The sequence below is a fragment of the Neolamprologus multifasciatus genome, chromosome 18 (assembly GCF_963576455.1).
Source record: "Neolamprologus multifasciatus chromosome 18, fNeoMul1.2, whole genome shotgun sequence".
Classification (NCBI taxonomy): Eukaryota; Metazoa; Chordata; class Actinopteri; order Cichliformes; family Cichlidae; genus Neolamprologus; species Neolamprologus multifasciatus.
In genome coordinates this window covers 15867969-15885068 of record NC_140456.1, presented here as the reverse complement: position 1 = coordinate 15885068, position 17100 = coordinate 15867969, and the positions used below count along the sequence as shown (strand labels likewise).

Sequence of the window (17100 nt, the reverse complement as noted above, 5' to 3'; positions counted from 1 at the left end):
TGCTTCACCTTGACATCAAATAGCCCTATCCAACAACTCCAGTGCTTTTGCTAAGACCACCAGACTCTATTGGCAAAAAACAGCAATTTTGTCAAGCAGAGCACAGCAGTTACTGGTGTAGCTTTGATAACTAACCTCTTAAAACACCAAAGTAATGAAATAGTACAATCTAATAACTGTTTGAAGTATTGGTACTTCGCACAGTAACAAATGCTACTATATTAAGAAAGTTTATCCTATTTGAAGCCAGGAAAGAAAGGCAGCAAAATGCAAACTGGCTCAGTTAACAGGCTTATTGCAAATAATATCACAGCTCTAACACTAAACCAGGATCCAACCATTTTCTTCCACTAATCCAAATCCGTTTTCATGGAGTCTATCCCAGTTGACATTGGGCAAGACCCTGAACAGGTCGCCAGTCTGTTAAAGGGTAAATTTGGAAAGACAGACAACCATTCACACTCACAATCACATTTATGGACAATTTAAAAACACCATTTAACCTAACCCCACTAACTGCATGTCTTTGAACTGTGTGAGGAGACATGCTGACCCGTATCATCATGCTCCACACAGAAAGGCCCCGACCTGGGTCACACCTTCAGTATTAAGTTAATTTATGTTTTAAAAATATTTTAGTTTTTGTTCTTTCAGCTGCAGCCTGTGTGATCTTTAATGGATCTTTGAGATCCTTTAAAAACATACAATAATCCTAGGGTTAGTGTGCATGCAAATTTGACATAAGACCTGCAGGCATCCTGTCTTCCAGTTATATATAAATGCATATAAAACAATGAAATGAAAGACATTATATGTTATCAAAAACTTTAGACCTTCTGTAACAACCTCTGGGGTGCTGGGCTAACAGGTTGTCTTCGACTCTGTGTTTCGTGTTACACATGCCCAGTGGGTGTGGCCCAGTCATCAGAGATTGGGAACACCCGAGCTCAGCGTTCCCCAGTATAATGACACACTGTGCTCACTCAGAGAAGATTATTCTGCATTTCACTTGCCACATGCAACCATACCAACATGATCTGTTATGATATAACTCACAATTTTTATTTACTCTGGTAATTCCGCATGTTTTTGTTCATTTCAAAGAAAAGGTTTGTTTAGTTTTTGTTTTTTGTTTTTCATTTGATCAATTGTGTCATCTTTGGTTATTTGTCACTGTTTTTGAGCCAGTTGTGACACATCTCACTATCTGCTCCCAGAGGTCTAAGGGATCTTCTAGGGCCAGTGTACGGTGTACATTTTAGGACATCGTCAGGTCTCAGGAAAAAAGTTGTCAGGTATCAGTCTCACACGAAAAAATGTCAGGTCTCAGTCTCACATGAAAAAAAGTCAGGTCTCAGACTCACATGAAAAAATGTCAGGTCTCAGTCTCACATGAAAAAATGTCAGGTCACAGACTCACATGAAAAAATGTCAGGTCTCAGACTCACATGAAAAAATGTCAGGTCTCAGACTCACATGAAAAAATGTCAGGTATCAGTCTCACATGAAAAAATGTCAGGTCTCAGAACACGAGCTATCAGACAGAGAGAAAATCGTCCTGCAGGTGGCGGTGTTGTCACGTCCCACCAATGACTGTAGTGACAGCTGCAGTCACGGAGAAACTTGCGTATCTCTGTTCGGGAATAGCAGATAGAGCGTAGGTTCTGAGAGGAGGACCAGCGTTTACGCTTCGAAAACACGACCGAGTGTTTTAACCTGACAGCCTGAGGTGTTCTTCAGTAAACTGGACTACCCGACAGAAGGACCCAAGGCCCCGCTGCACTTTTTTGGTAAGTTAAACGTGTTTGTAAGCTAATTCGTAACTACCGTCCTTAGCTAGCTCCTGAGACCTAGCTAGCTAAGATGTCAGGGTTTGTTTAGCTGTGCAGGTGAATGCATTTACTAAAGAAATCAAGAGAAACGGCCCAGGCTGCTCAGTCACTAATTACTGTTACTGTACTTTTATTACAAGTATTATACTGTAAAAGCAACAGGCTGCACCCTGCTGCAGCTCCTGTGCAGAGCTGAATATTAAATATGTGCAAACAACAGCATGTTTTCAGTCTCTTGCCACATCTGTAAAGACAGTAACAATTTTTTTAAAAGCTTGTACTTCAGTAACTCCTCATTAATCAGGAACTATGGATTAAAGTACTGTAGTGTACTGTAATACTGAAAAAAATGTAAGAGAAGAACTTCAGATCCTGAGTGTGTGAGGACAGAAGAATCAGCTTTATTTCAATTTTGAGGGATAAAATTTATATCTGAGTTTGATGGTTCTGTTGTCTTTGTGATTACAGGAGCTGCCCTCAGATTTAGACCTCAGCCCCATCGAGTGACAGCAGACAGATCATCCAACATGTTCACATGTTAACTGCAAAATGAACTGATGAAAACAGTACAAAGGTTAAAGTACCACACGTGCTGTAGTGAAAGCTGCAGCTGTTTTATTGATAAAGTTAAAGACAAAAAAGGATTAATCACTCATGTAACTGTGTCACTATATATCAGCATTAACAGGACCTCAGTTTGGTGTTTCACAAAGCTGCTGATCTCAGACCTGCACAGCTTCCGTTTTAAACACTTGATGTACTCAGCTGCATGAAGAGCATATGAGATTTTTTCTAACACAATTAAATAAAACCTGATGAAGGTCAAAGGTCATCACTTGTATGTTGAACTATAAACTTGTCATCTGGAATTTTTTCACAGTTTTTTTTTTTTTTTTTTACACATAGTGTGTTATACCATAAAGTGATTCAGAGTTATTCATACCAGAGTAACCAGAGAGGATCACATATTTTTAAATATATAACTTTCTACAGGACTGAATATAATATCTTTATGTAAAAGTCTGGAGCCTCTGGGGAGTATCAGAGTATTTATAACATTACACAAACCAAAGGTCTCATCACAGTGTTGATGAAATGCTGGGTTTATCCATCTCCTGGGGCGGGCCTACGGAGGAGTGCTGAAGATTTCCCTGTGAGGGAGCTGCTGGTGAAGATCATGAGTCCTGCTTGATCAATGCCATGAGCTTCAGTCTTCCTGGTGTTTCTTAAATGATGCCTCTGATGCCTACAGCGGGTCAACAGAACTTATGGCACAGGACAGCTGTGATGAAAGAAAGGGAAGAAGTTTCTCCAAACCTCTGGACCCAGAAACCCAGCTTGGTCCTGATGGTCTCCCTCACTAGTTTCTCTCCAGGGTGAATGTAGCCGTTGATATAATATGGACTCTATTATTAAATGAAAAGAACAAATTAGACTACACTACTGAAACCTGCTGCTGTTTTTAAAGTCTCCATGTTACCAGGCTGTAGAGGGCTCTGAAGATTTAAACAGTTTTAGATCCATTACACACAGTCTTATGTTAAATTCTCAAAGGACAGCATTATATTTTTGATATTAACAGTAACTCTGGGCCTCTGTAGAGTGTGCAGATGATCTCATCGCTGTCTAAAAATGTATAACAAAACCTAAGGAGTGCTGAATGCTTCAATAACACAGATTATTAGAGTAGCAGGTGTGTAGCATCGCTAACTAGCTAGCAACAAGCCTCCAACACAGTGCGTATGCTAGCGGCTAATCTAGCGAACGAATTAACAACAGAGTGATTTTAGAACTATAAGATGATAAGCTGTGTGTTTTTATAACAGTGACATGGTTGTATTTACCTTAATTAAACGAGTCGTCAGTCGCGGTAAACCAGCAAAAAAACTCGAGCAGCCGGGCTACGTAAAAAGTGTAGGGGGGCGTGTTTGCGGTCACGTCCAGCGGGTGTGTGGGCGGGAGCGTTACACAGTCGCTCCACCTCAAGTCACTACTCCAAATTTGCAAGATGGCAGCCTCCATCTGAGTCTGAGACCTGACATTTTTTCGTGTGAGTCTGAGACCTGACTTTTTTTCATGTGAGACTGAGACCTGACTTTTTTTCATGTGAGACTGAGACCTGACATTTTTTCGTGTGAGACTGATACCTGACATTTTTTCATGTGAGTCTGAGACCTGACATTTTTTCATGTGAGTCTGATACCTGACATTTTTTTCATGTGAGTCTGAGACCTGACATTTTTTTCCATGTGAGTCTGAGACCTGACATTTTTTTCGTGTGAGTCTGAGACCTGACATTTTTTCGTGTGACTCTGATACCTGACATTTTTTCATGTGAGTCTGAGACCTGACATTTTTTTATGAGGTGCCGTAAGGGACATTATTACTGAAACGCTCTCACACACACTACTGAAACGCTCTCACACACACAACTGAAACACTCTCACACACACTACTGAAATTTTAGCTCTCACACACACTACTGAAATTTTAGCTCTCACGCACACTACTGAAACGCTCTCACGCACACTACTGAAACGCTCTCACGCACACTACTGAAACGCTCTCACACACACTACTGAAACGCTCTCACACACACTACTGAAATTTTAGATCTCACACACACTACTGAAACGCTCTCACACACACAACTGAAACGCTCTCACACACACTACTGAAACGCTCTCACACACACTACTGAAAAACCAAGGCATTTCAGTTGAACAGGAAGGCATTTCAGTTGAACAGGAAGGAGTTTCAGTTGAACAGGAAGGCATTTCAGTTAAACAGGAAGGCGTTTCAGTTGAACAGGAAGGCATTTCAGTTGAACAGGAAGGCATTTCAGTTGAACAGGAAGGCGTTTCAGTTGAACAGGAAGGCATTTCAGTTGAACAGGAAGGCATTTCAGTTAAACAGGAAGGCGTTTCAGTTGAACAGGAAGGCATTTCAGTTAAACAGGAAGGCGTTTCAGTTGAACAGGAAGGCATTTCAGTTGAACAGGAAGTTAATTCTTGACAAAGAAACTGAAGGAAAAAGTGGTAGATTTCAAACAAACCACTACACAGATGTCTACTCAGCAACCTGCTAGTTAGGGGTGGGTTTTTATAATCGATTTATCAATTAAAATCGATTCTGGCTTGGATAACGTAAAATCGATTCATTAAAATCCTGAATCGATTTTTTAATATAAATTAATTTTGCCCGAAATGCCAGAATCTCAGATGAAACCGCACAAAATTTCAACAACCACCAAACAGCTAAAACAGTAAATGAGAGCAGGAACACGGATTCTGCACAAAGACGTAAACACACAGCGCGGACCTGCGGATCAGAATCAATGGGATGTCGCCTTTCTCACCCGACAGCACGGACACGGTCGGGGCTGAAAGCCAACAGCGCGCTGATTCTGATCTGTCGGCGGTCCGCGCTTTGTTTTCACGCCGTTTTTGCGCAGATTCTAAAGCTGTTAGTTTGATCTCTCTCCAAACAATATTGACTGAACCAGCAGCAAAAGAAGATCCAAACTGCGCTTCACATAAACATCGTCATGAATTCCCTCTGACGTTTACTGTTTTGCTTCCACCACGATAAAATCACACGTCATGCACAGCTCTCTCTCTCTCTCTCTCTCTTTCTCTCTCTCTCTGTACTTCAAGAACTGTTTCCCGTCTAAAAATCTGTTTTCTGCATTATTCGCTTGCTTGTTACGCACAAGTCTACTGTTGTTTACAGCGCTGTCGGCCGCTGTTTTGTTTTTTTCGTTTTACATACTTCCGAAAAGAAAATCTTATTTCTGCCGTTCAATACTGAACAAATTTAAACATTTAAAAATTATGCAAAATGCAAAACGCTTAGCCGTGTCTCTAATAAAACCGCTGGAACGTCAGAGGTAACGTTCATATGTTGATTAATGGTTTTCTTTCGTTTTTGATGTACTGCAGAATATTTTTTATAAAATCCCAGGCCAGGAAAAATCACCTTCATGTTTTTCTGTGTTTTATCTTCAGCTACTTTTACACAAAGGCATCTGCTGTGACGCTTACACCTTTGATAAAGTCTTGCTTGTGTCAGCTTCCTTTTTTTAGATACAAAAATATGTAAATGTACTGATCTGAATTATAATATTGCTGACTGTCAAAATTTCCCAGAATCAAATTGAATTGAATCGAATCTAATCTAATTGAATCGAATCATGGAACGATAAGTTAGACAGCTTAGTCTTAGTGAGACAGCTGCATTACTTAAAAATATATTAGCCTCAGCATAAGTCAAAATTTAGAATAGCAGGAGACGGGCATTATCCTGTTTTTTTTTTGTTTTTTTTTTTGGCATATGTGCTTTTTGTCTTTTTTAGCAAAGAAAAAAATATCTTAAAATCATCAATAAAACCAGGGAGAGAAGGCTTAGCGTTCCTCCATTTAACACAATGGATATGATATTTACTCAAACGTATGATGATGTTAATAATGTCTGAGACAGATGATCCATATAAAAAAAATTATGATGTAATTCAAATAGTGGCACATCATTTATATTTAGGAAAATCCAATTTTTTAAGTTGCACCAAATACATTGTGTGATAGGGCATAGAAAAAAAAGATGTTCTAGGGTTTCATTTTCATCAGTACAAAAAGAACACTGATCCACCTCAAAGCCAAATCTCTTTTTTTTAGAAATTCTGCTACAGGGTTATTTTTTTTTAAAGTGTGTTTCTTTAACTTTAGGTAGAATAGGCTATTTCATAAATTTTTAGTATGCTTTATCCAGTGTATATGAAATAACTAAATTAGAACCATGCAATGTAACCATTCTGTTGTAACTATGAAATATTTTTGTCTTTGAAGAAACTGCTAACAAATTTCTTATTGCATTTTTATCAAACAGCTGACATTGCCCTAGCAATAAATTTGGGAGCACTGATGAGAAATTATTGTATATCATAAAAATTTTAATCAAATGAAGCAGAGGCAGTGGGACCAGTTCACAAAATTTGTTATATTCTCTTTGAGAACAGTTTAGACAATATTTTTCTGAAAAGTCTGGGTAACTTAGAATTACACCGTTATCATCCAACAAATCTGTTATGAATATAATCTTTTTGTTCAAACCAGTCACTCTTGAAAATTTATTTTTGATTAAGTGTTATTACCCTATTATTCCATAAGGTTGAATTATGGGGAGAAGTTGTGGGTAAATCTCATTTTCCCAAAAATGCACAGTCTGTTTTGGGAAGTTTGATATCTTTATGGGGATTTTATTTACCGCAAAATCACATTTCAAAATAAAGTCTAATCCTGTATACTATTTTATTAAACAAGGATCATAGGATGTGGAGCTACGTAGAGTCTGGCTGTGACAGACAAGATTTTAACCATTTAATTCTAAGGGTGCCATCCATAAATTCTAATTCTGGAGTTTTGATACCACCTTTATTGTATTCCTTCACAAGCTGATATCTTTCTATGTAATGGGTTTTATTCCTCCACAAAAATTCGAAAATAACTGTGTTAGCCTTATTAATGCTTTTAGAGGAGATATATAGAGAGTGACAAGGATAAATCAATTTGGAGATGCCTTCAGCTTTAGATAGGATGTTTCTGCCAAAAAAAGCGAGGTCTCTGCTTAACCAGTGGCTAAGTGATTTCTTCATCTCGATGATACAGTTAGAAATATTGGTGTCTTTTCTGCTAATTGGGTTTTTTAGATATTATCAGCCCTATATATTTAACTTTAGATTCAACTCTAACCAAAGCTATTGAGGAGTCAGAGCTTGTATGAATCGGGAGAAGTTCACATTTTTTGATACTGAAAGATAAACGAGAAGCTTTAGTTTTCTCTACCATGTATTTATCTTTCAAAAACATAGATGTATCATCTGTGAATTGACTTATTTTGAATTCTTTATTAAAAATTGATATTCCTTGTATGTCGTTAGAATTTTTGATTAATAGTGTTAACAACTGAGTTGCCAATATAAAAAGCTTAGGGGAAACAGGACATAATTGCCGAATTCCCTGTTGCACCTTGAATCCATTCCTTGATTCAAGGAAGCTAAAATATTGTTAAGTAATGCGGCTGCTTCACTTAGGCTACAAGCACAGCCGTCCCCAACCCCCAGGTCCTGGACCAGTACCGGTCTGTGAGTCGTTTGGTACCGGGTCGCAAGAGTTGAGGCTTGAGTTTAAAATTTATGGTTTTCATGGTATTTATCTTTTTTTTTTATTTTTATATTGTTTACGTGGCACAAAAAAGGTTGGGAACTGCTGTACTAGCAGGTTGCTGAGTAGACATCCTTGTAGTGTTTTGAAATATACCACTTTTTCCATCAGTTTCCTTGTCAGGAAACAACTTCCTGTTCAGCGGAAATGCGTTTCAGTTGTGTGTGTGAGAGTGTTTCAGTAGTGTGTGTGAGAGTGTTTCAGTAGTGTGTGTGAGAGCTAAAATTTCAGTAGTGTGTGTGAGAGCGTTTCAGTAGTGTGTGTGAGAGCGTTTCAGTAGTGTGTGTGAGAGCGTTTCAGTTGTGTGTGTGAGAGCGTTTCAGTAGTGTGTGTGAGAGCTAAAATTTCAGTTGTGTGTGTGAGAGCGTTTCAGTAGTGTGTGTGAGAGTGTTTCAGTAGTGTGTGTGAGAGCTAAAATTTCAGTAGTGTGTGTGAGAGCGTTTCAGTAGTGTGTGTGAGAGCTAAAATTTCAGTAGTGTGTGTGAGAGCGTTTCAGTAGTGTGTGTGAGAGCTAAAATTTTTGTAGTGTGTGTGAGAGCGTTTCAGTAGTGTGTGTGAGAGCATTTCAGTTGTGTGTGTGAGAGCGTTTCAGTAGTGTGTGTGAGAGCTAAAATTTCAGTAGTGTGTGTGAGAGCGTTTCAGTAGTGTGTGTGAGAGCGTTTCAGTTGTGTGTGTGAGAGCGTTTCAGTAGTGTGTGTGAGAGCTAAAATTTCAGTTGTGTGTGTGAGAGCGTTTCAGTAGTGTGTGTGAGAGCGTTTCAGTAGTGTGTGTGAGAGCGTTTCAGTAGTGTGTGTGAGAGCTAAAATTTCAGTAGTGTGTGTGAGAGCGTTTCAGTAGTGTGTGTGAGAGCTAAAATTTTAGTAGTGTGTGTGAGAGCGTTTCAGTAGTGTGTGTGAGAGCATTTCAGTTGTGTGTGTGAGAGCGTTTCAGTAGTGTGTGTGAGAGCTAAAATTTCAGTAGTGTGTGTGAGAGCGTTTCAGTAGTGTGTGTGAGAGCGTTTCAGTTGTGTGTGTGAGAGCGTTTCAGTAGTGTGTGTGAGAGCTAAAATTTCAGTAGTGTGTGTGAGAGCGTTTCAGTAATAATGTCCCTTACGGCACCTCATATTTTTTCGTGTGAGACTGATACCTGACATTTTTTCATGTGAGTCTGAGACCTGACATTTTTTCATGTGAGTCTGATACCTGACATTTTTTCATGTGAGTCTGAGACCTGACATTTTTTCATGTGAGTCTGATACCTGACATTTTTTTCATGTGAGTCTGAGACCTGACATTTTTTCATGTGAGTCTGAGACCTGACATTTTTTCATGTGAGTCTGATACCTGACATTTTTTCATGTGAGTCTGATACCTGACATTTTTTTCATGTGAGTCTGATACCTGACATTTTTTCATGTGAGTCTGAGACCTGACATTTTTTTCATGTGAGTCTGATACCTGACATTTTTTCATGTGAGTCTGAGACCTGACATTTTTTCATGTGAGTCTGATACCTGACATTTTTTCATGTGAGTCTGATACCTGACATTTTTTCATGTGAGTCTGATACCTGACATTTTTTTCATGTGAGTCTGATACCTGACATTTTTTCATGTGAGTCTGAGACCTGACATTTTTTTCATGTGAGTCTGAGACCTGACATTTTTTTCATGTGAGTCTGAGACCTGACATTTTTTTCATGTGAGTCTGAGACCTGACATTTTTTTCATGTGAGTCTGAGACCTGACATTTTTTTCATGTGAGTCTGATACCTGACATTTTTTTCATGTGAGTCTGAGACCTGACATTTTTTTCATGTGAGTCTGAGACCTGACATTTTTTTCATGTGAGTCTGAGACCTGACATTTTTTCATGTGAGTCTGATACCTGACATTTTTTCATGTGAGTCTGATACCTGACATTTTTTCATGTGAGTCTGATACCTGACATTTTTTTCATGTGAGTCTGAGACCTGACATTTTTTTCATGTGAGTCTGAGACCTGACATTTTTTTCATGTGAGTCTGAGACCTGACATTTTTTCATGTGAGTCTGATACCTGACATTTTTTTCATGTGAGTCTGAGACCTGACATTTTTTTCATGTGAGTCTGAGACCTGACATTTTTTTCATGTGAGTCTGAGACCTGACATTTTTTCATGTGAGTCTGATACCTGACATTTTTTCATGTGAGTCTGATACCTGACATTTTTTCATGTGAGTCTGATACCTGACATTTTTTTCATGTGAGTCTGATACCTGACATTTTTTCATGTGAGTCTGAGACCTGACATTTTTTCATGTGAGTCTGATACCTGACATTTTTTTCATGTGAGTCTGAGACCTGACATTTTTTTCATGTGAGTCTGAGACCTGACATTTTTTTCATGTGAGTCTGAGACCTGACATTTTTTCATGTGAGTCTGATACCTGACATTTTTTCATGTGAGTCTGATACCTGACATTTTTTCATGTGAGTCTGATACCTGACATTTTTTTCATGTGAGTCTGATACCTGACATTTTTTCATGTGAGTCTGAGACCTGACATTTTTTCATGTGAGTCTGATACCTGACATTTTTTTCATGTGAGTCTGAGACCTGACATTTTTTTCATGTGAGTCTGAGACCTGACATTTTTTTCATGTGAGTCTGAGACCTGACATTTTTTCATGTGAGTCTGATACCTGACATTTTTTCATGTGAGTCTGATACCTGACATTTTTTCATGTGAGTCTGATACCTGACATTTTTTTCATGTGAGTCTGAGACCTGACATTTTTTTCATGTGAGTCTGAGACCTGACATTTTTTTCATGTGAGTCTGAGACCTGACATTTTTTCATGTGAGTCTGATACCTGACATTTTTTTCATGTGAGTCTGAGACCTGACATTTTTTTCATGTGAGTCTGAGACCTGACATTTTTTTCATGTGAGTCTGAGACCTGACATTTTTTCATGTGAGTCTGATACCTGACATTTTTTCATGTGAGTCTGATACCTGACATTTTTTCATGTGAGTCTGATACCTGACATTTTTTTCATGTGAGTCTGATACCTGACATTTTTTCATGTGAGTCTGAGACCTGACATTTTTTCATGTGAGTCTGATACCTGACATTTTTTTCATGTGAGTCTGAGACCTGACATTTTTTTCATGTGAGTCTGAGACCTGACATTTTTTCATGTGAGTCTGATACCTGACATTTTTTTCATGTGAGTCTGAGACCTGACATTTTTTTCATGTGAGTCTGAGACCTGACATTTTTTTCATGTGAGTCTGAGACCTGACATTTTTTCATGTGAGTCTGATACCTGACATTTTTTTCATGTGAGTCTGAGACCTGACATTTTTTCATGTGAGTCTGATACCTGACATTTTTTCCATGTGAGTCTGAGACCTGACATTTTTTCATGTGAGTCTGATACCTGACATTTTTTTCATGTGAGTCTGAGACCTGACATTTTTTTCCATGTGAGTCTGAGACCTGACATTTTTTCATGTGAGTCTGAGACCTGACATTTTTTCATGTGAGTCTGATACCTGACATTTTTTCATGTGAGTCTGATACCTGACATTTTTTCATGTGAGTCTGATACCTGACATTTTTTTCATGTGAGTCTGATACCTGACATTTTTTCATGTGAGTCTGAGACCTGACATTTTTTCATGTGAGTCTGATACCTGACATTTTTTTCATGTGAGTCTGAGACCTGACATTTTTTTCATGTGAGTCTGAGACCTGACATTTTTTCATGTGAGTCTGATACCTGACATTTTTTTCATGTGAGTCTGAGACCTGACATTTTTTTCATGTGAGTCTGAGACCTGACATTTTTTTCATGTGAGTCTGAGACCTGACATTTTTTCATGTGAGTCTGATACCTGACATTTTTTTCATGTGAGTCTGAGACCTGACATTTTTTTCCATGTGAGTCTGAGACCTGACATTTTTTTCCATGTGAGTCTGAGACCTGACATTTTTTTCCATGTGAGTCTGAGACCTGACATTTTTTTCCATGTGAGTCTGAGACCTGACATTTTTTCATGTGAGTCTGAGACCTGACATTTTTTCATGTGAGTCTGAGACCTGACATTTTTTCATGTGAGTCTGAGACCTGACATTTTTTCATGTGAGACTGAGACCTGACATTTTTTCGTGTGAGACTGAGACCTGACATTTTTTCATGTGAGTCTGAGACCTGACATTTTTTCATGTGAGTTTGAGACCTGACATTTTTTCGTGTGAGACTGAGACCTGACATTTTTTCATGTGAGTCTGAGACCTGACATTTTTTCATGTGAGTTTGAGACCTGACATTTTTTCATGTGAGACTGAGACCTGACATTTTTTCGTGTGAGACTGAGACCTGACAACTTTTTTCCTGAGACCTGACGATGTCCTAAAATGTACACCGTACCAGTGACACTGATATCTAGAGAACTGATTGATGAGTAGGTGGTGATTTCATACCTGCTGATCTCTAATGTGGACCCTCCGCAGCATAAGTTACCATGGCAATATACCCAGGAAAACCCAGCGTTAACACTTACCTGGATACGACAGAAATCCTGCTTCATCCTACAGGTTTCTGATAGAAAAATGATGTTTAGATCTAAGTTTGATCTAAATAGGTTTCTCTTCTCTGTTCAGCTCCTTCAGGGACGGGGAACAAAGACATAAGGCATGTTGTGACTGCCATATTCACAACCACACAATTGAAATAACAATTTAGTGTCATTCAAATGACACATACAAATTTAAGGTTTCACACCTTCTAACACCATCACTGTGTATAAGTGAATGTGTAGGATTCTGTGAACACACTCTGACCTGTCTGCTGCAGCCACTGCTGATTTGATAAATGAGGAGAATGAGGGTGGAGATGGCTTAAATACAGAGGCGAAACAAGTGAACCATCTGCTGTGATGGCATGGCATGTTTGTAATGAGTTATTTCATTATTGTGCTGGTGTTGAGTTAATGGGCAGCTGTGTTGAGTTAATGGGCGATGGGCTGTGTTGAGTTAATGGGCAATCGTGGCTCAAGAGTTAGTAATCGCCTTGTAATCGGAATGTTGCCAGTTCGAGCCCCGGCTCGGACAGTCTCGGTCGTTGTAACCTTGGGCAAGACACTTCACCTACCGCCTACTGGTGTTGGCCAGAAGAGCCGATGGCGCGATATGGCAGCCTCGCTTCTGTCAGTCTGCCCCAGGGCAGCTGTGGGTACAACTGTAGCTTGCCTCCACCAGTGTGTGAATGTGTGTGTGGATGACTGGACTGTAAAGCGCTTTGGGGTCCCTAGGGGGACTAGTAAAAGTGCTATACAAATACAGGCCATTTACCATTTAAGGAGTGTTTATGAGTAGGATTCTGTGTATTTGACCTCTTTTTTTAAGGTCTGCTTATTTCTTAAAATAGTTTATTTTTACTGCACTTTATGTTTTGTGTTGTTAAAACACACTTTTTTTTGACAGTACACCTGTGGCTGTGTGTCCTTTGACTTTGAAGCAGCCTACAGATGTATAAAGCTTCTCCTTCTTCTTCTTTTGGCTGTTTTGTTTAGAGGTCATCAGTGAAGGACGGTGAAGTATATAGGATGCCTGTCCACACAGAAGTAAACATTAGGCTTTTGTTCACATTTCAGCACCAGTAAAGGACTGATTACATTTACAGAGAGTGCAAAATGCATCATTTGCTTGCTTTTAAATGACATGTGCAGCATATAAAAAAAAGCTGTATTTGACGGGGACTACCAATAATGTCACCTTGGACCAGGGAGTGTTCTCAGGGGCTAAAGTGGGCGGGAACAATACTGAATGGCGTATGGCACACAGTGTTTCTGCTAGCTAAGAGAAACAACTCTGTATCTTCCATGGAAGAAAAAAATGTGGATGTGAGATCATTTTACTTTTAGAAATGGAGAAAAATGTAAGAAAGAGAAGACAGGAGAGGACGATTCGATTCTTTTCTAAGGTGAAGTCTGCTCAGGAAGTGACATGGTAAAAAAGTAAGTACACCCACTGTCAGGTTTTATACTGTATATCAGAATAAGATGTGATTTTTTTTTTTTTTTAAATTACAGTAAACTGTAGTATTCAACAGGTTTCAAAATAAGTAAATCCAACCTGAGATGAACAACAACACATAACATCTTAGACTGTTATTATTTACTGAACATCTGAAGCCAATATACACAAGCAGAGTGTGTTACAGTTTTAGTCTCTAACTTTGTTGTTGGAGAAATTTTGGCTCTTCTCTCTACATTGTTGCCGCAGCTCATTGAAGTTTGCGGGGATTTGTTTATGCACAGCTCTCAGCTCCCACCACATGTTCATTATGTTGAGGTGTGAAGTGTGATTGGGCCATTGAAGTACCTCGATTCCTTTCTCTGTGGGATCATTTTCCTGTTGTATGATCCAGTTTAAGACGAGCTATAGCTGTCAGACAAACATCCTCACACTTGACTCTAGAATAGAGACAAGACACTTTCCCCTATGAAACCAGAATATAATGCCGCACGACACAATTTTTCACACAACGCTTCTGCATTTTTGGTTAATTTTTGATGAATAATGTAATGGTGTTGTCATATTTTGTCATTCATCTAAGGTTGTATTTACTTCATTTCAAGACCTGTTAAGGACAAGGTTATTTTTTATTCAATTCAATTCAATTCAATTTTATTTATATAGCGCCAAATCACAACAAATGTCGCCTCAAGGCGCTTCATAGATACAGAGAAAAGCCCAACAATCATATGACCCCCTATGAGCAAGCACTTTGGCGACAGTGGGAAGGAAAAACTCCCTTTTAACAGGAAGAAACCTCCGGCAGAACCAGGCTCAGGGAGGGGCGGCCATCTGCTGCGACCGGTTGGGGTGAGAGAAGGAAGACAGGATAAAGACATGCTGTGGAAGAGAGACAGAGATTAATAACAGATACGATTCAATACAGAGAGGTCTGTTAATACATAGTGAGTGAGAAAGGTGACTGGAAAGGAAAAACTCAATGCATCATGGGAATCCCCCGGCAGCCTACATCTATTGCAGCATAACTAAGGGAGATTCAGGGTCACCTGGTCCAGCCCTAACTATATGCTTTAGCAAAAAGGAAGGTTTTAAGCCTAATCTTAAAAGTAGAGATAGTGTCTGTCTCCTGAATCCAAACTGGAAGCTGGTTCCACAGAAGAGGGGCCTGAAAACTGAAGGCTCTCCCTCCCATTCTACTTTTAAATACTCTAGGAACAACAAGTAGGCCTGCAGAGCGAGAGCGAAGTGCTCTAATAGGGTGATATGGTACTACAAGGTCATTAAGATAAGATGGGGCCTGATTATTTAAGACCTTGTATGTGAGGAGCAGGATTTTGAATTCAATTCTGGATTTAACAGGAAGCCAATGAAGGGAAGCCAAAACAGGAGAAATATGCTCTCTCTTTCTAGTCCCTGTCAGTACTCTTGCTGCAGCATTTTGGATTAACTGAAGGCTTTTCAGTGAGTTTTTTGGACATCCTGATAATAATGAATTGCAGTAGTCTAGCCTGGAAGTAAGTGGAGTATTGTGGCATGATACACGAAACCCGAGACCTGACAAAGTGTATTTTCTTATGGCTGTTAAATTATTATAGCTATAACATCACTATGAACTGAGTTATATTTCTTGGTTAGAGCTACTTCTAGACGTCTTTCACCTGAGTTTATTAATTTGCTGTGAAACCTAATCAAAAACAAAAAATACAGCTGTGTGTGATAGTTGGCTTTAATTAAGGTAAATGATTTCTAGATACCCGTTAATACCCATTGACAGTCTAATGTATTTCTGGAAACTCTCACTATGGGAGATTTTCACTCTTTCTCTTTAATCTAACACACAATGTCGGTGTAAAGTTTTCAAACACCCATTTTGACCGTGTTGTGCATACCACTCACTAGCGTGAGTTTTTGCGTGTGTGCTGCATGTAGTGAAAATGAACTATGTAACACTGATCCTAACTTTAACAAGTGTTTGATTATCAGTACTGTGTCTGCTTTCAAGTTGTATCCTTATCAAGGTGCTTACTTATCATTACCCAAATTTTAAATGCCTGAAAGTAGAAAAAGTTTCTAATTGCTGCCTCTGATAATTTATGCTGTCAATAATACAATGTATGAGATGTATTGTTGATTTGGTTGTCTGCATCAGCAAATAATAGTCTATTTAGTCTCTGCATATCAATTAAAAACTAAAACAGTCTCTGGACAGCAAAGAAATAATCAAATGTGTCAAACAGATGGATGCACATTGTAGGATGTACAAAGAAACGGCTATCACACAACATCATTTAAATGTAAATGAGAAGAGGTAGCTGAATCTGCAGGCTTTCTAAGCTCCTCTGCCTATTAATACAAACTTGTTGCCTCTTTATCACATAAAACAAAAAAATGCAAAAATCCACCAGTATCTTGAAAATGTTGCATTTTGATGAGGATAAACAACATACTCTGAATAAATATTGTAATAACCATTTATGAGTGAAAATGTGCTGCATTTTTTTTGGAGCTTCTACCATTTAAATTTGACATAAGCTGATGCTAATTACAGGATCTTGTTCTCTGTCACAATTCAGTTTGGCTTAACAGCAGGGGAAATATTGCCTGGAATGACTTATGCAACTAAGGATGCTCTTTGTCTACCTTTTATTCATCCTCCCCCTCTACCTCTCCCTGCAATGTAGCCATTGATTCATCTCAGACACAAGAGTGACCTTTGACCCCTTGTTCTGATTCATAATTGAACAATTTTGCATTTTATGTTTGTGCCTGTGAGTAGCCACTGCTGCCAACAAGTAATTAGAATTTTAGATTTTGCACTGACCCACTTTCCAAGTGAGATTTTCAATCACGATTCAGCTAAGATTGTTGATTTTTTTTTCATTTATTTTTAATCTTCTTATTTTTTGTTTTTTTGCAACTCTGTTAATCGCACCATTTAGTAATAAAACAGAGATCATGCCTTCCATGTGTGATTATAATTAATATATCTCATTTTTTAAATATGCACCAACATCATGACTGAATCTGTGCCAGTTTCTAATC

At 38.7% G+C, this 17100-nt stretch overlaps 1 long non-coding RNA gene across 1 annotated transcript; it reads left to right on the top strand.

The window, feature by feature from the left end:
• The first annotated feature begins 1216 nt into the window (after window positions 1–1216).
• On the top strand, window positions 1217–2659 carry LOC146497611 (uncharacterized). Its single transcript, XR_014870908.1, has 2 exons — window positions 1217–1790; window positions 2301–2659. It is a non-coding gene; the product is annotated as an uncharacterized LOC146497611 (long non-coding RNA).
• The last annotated feature ends 14441 nt before the right edge of the window (window positions 2660–17100 follow it).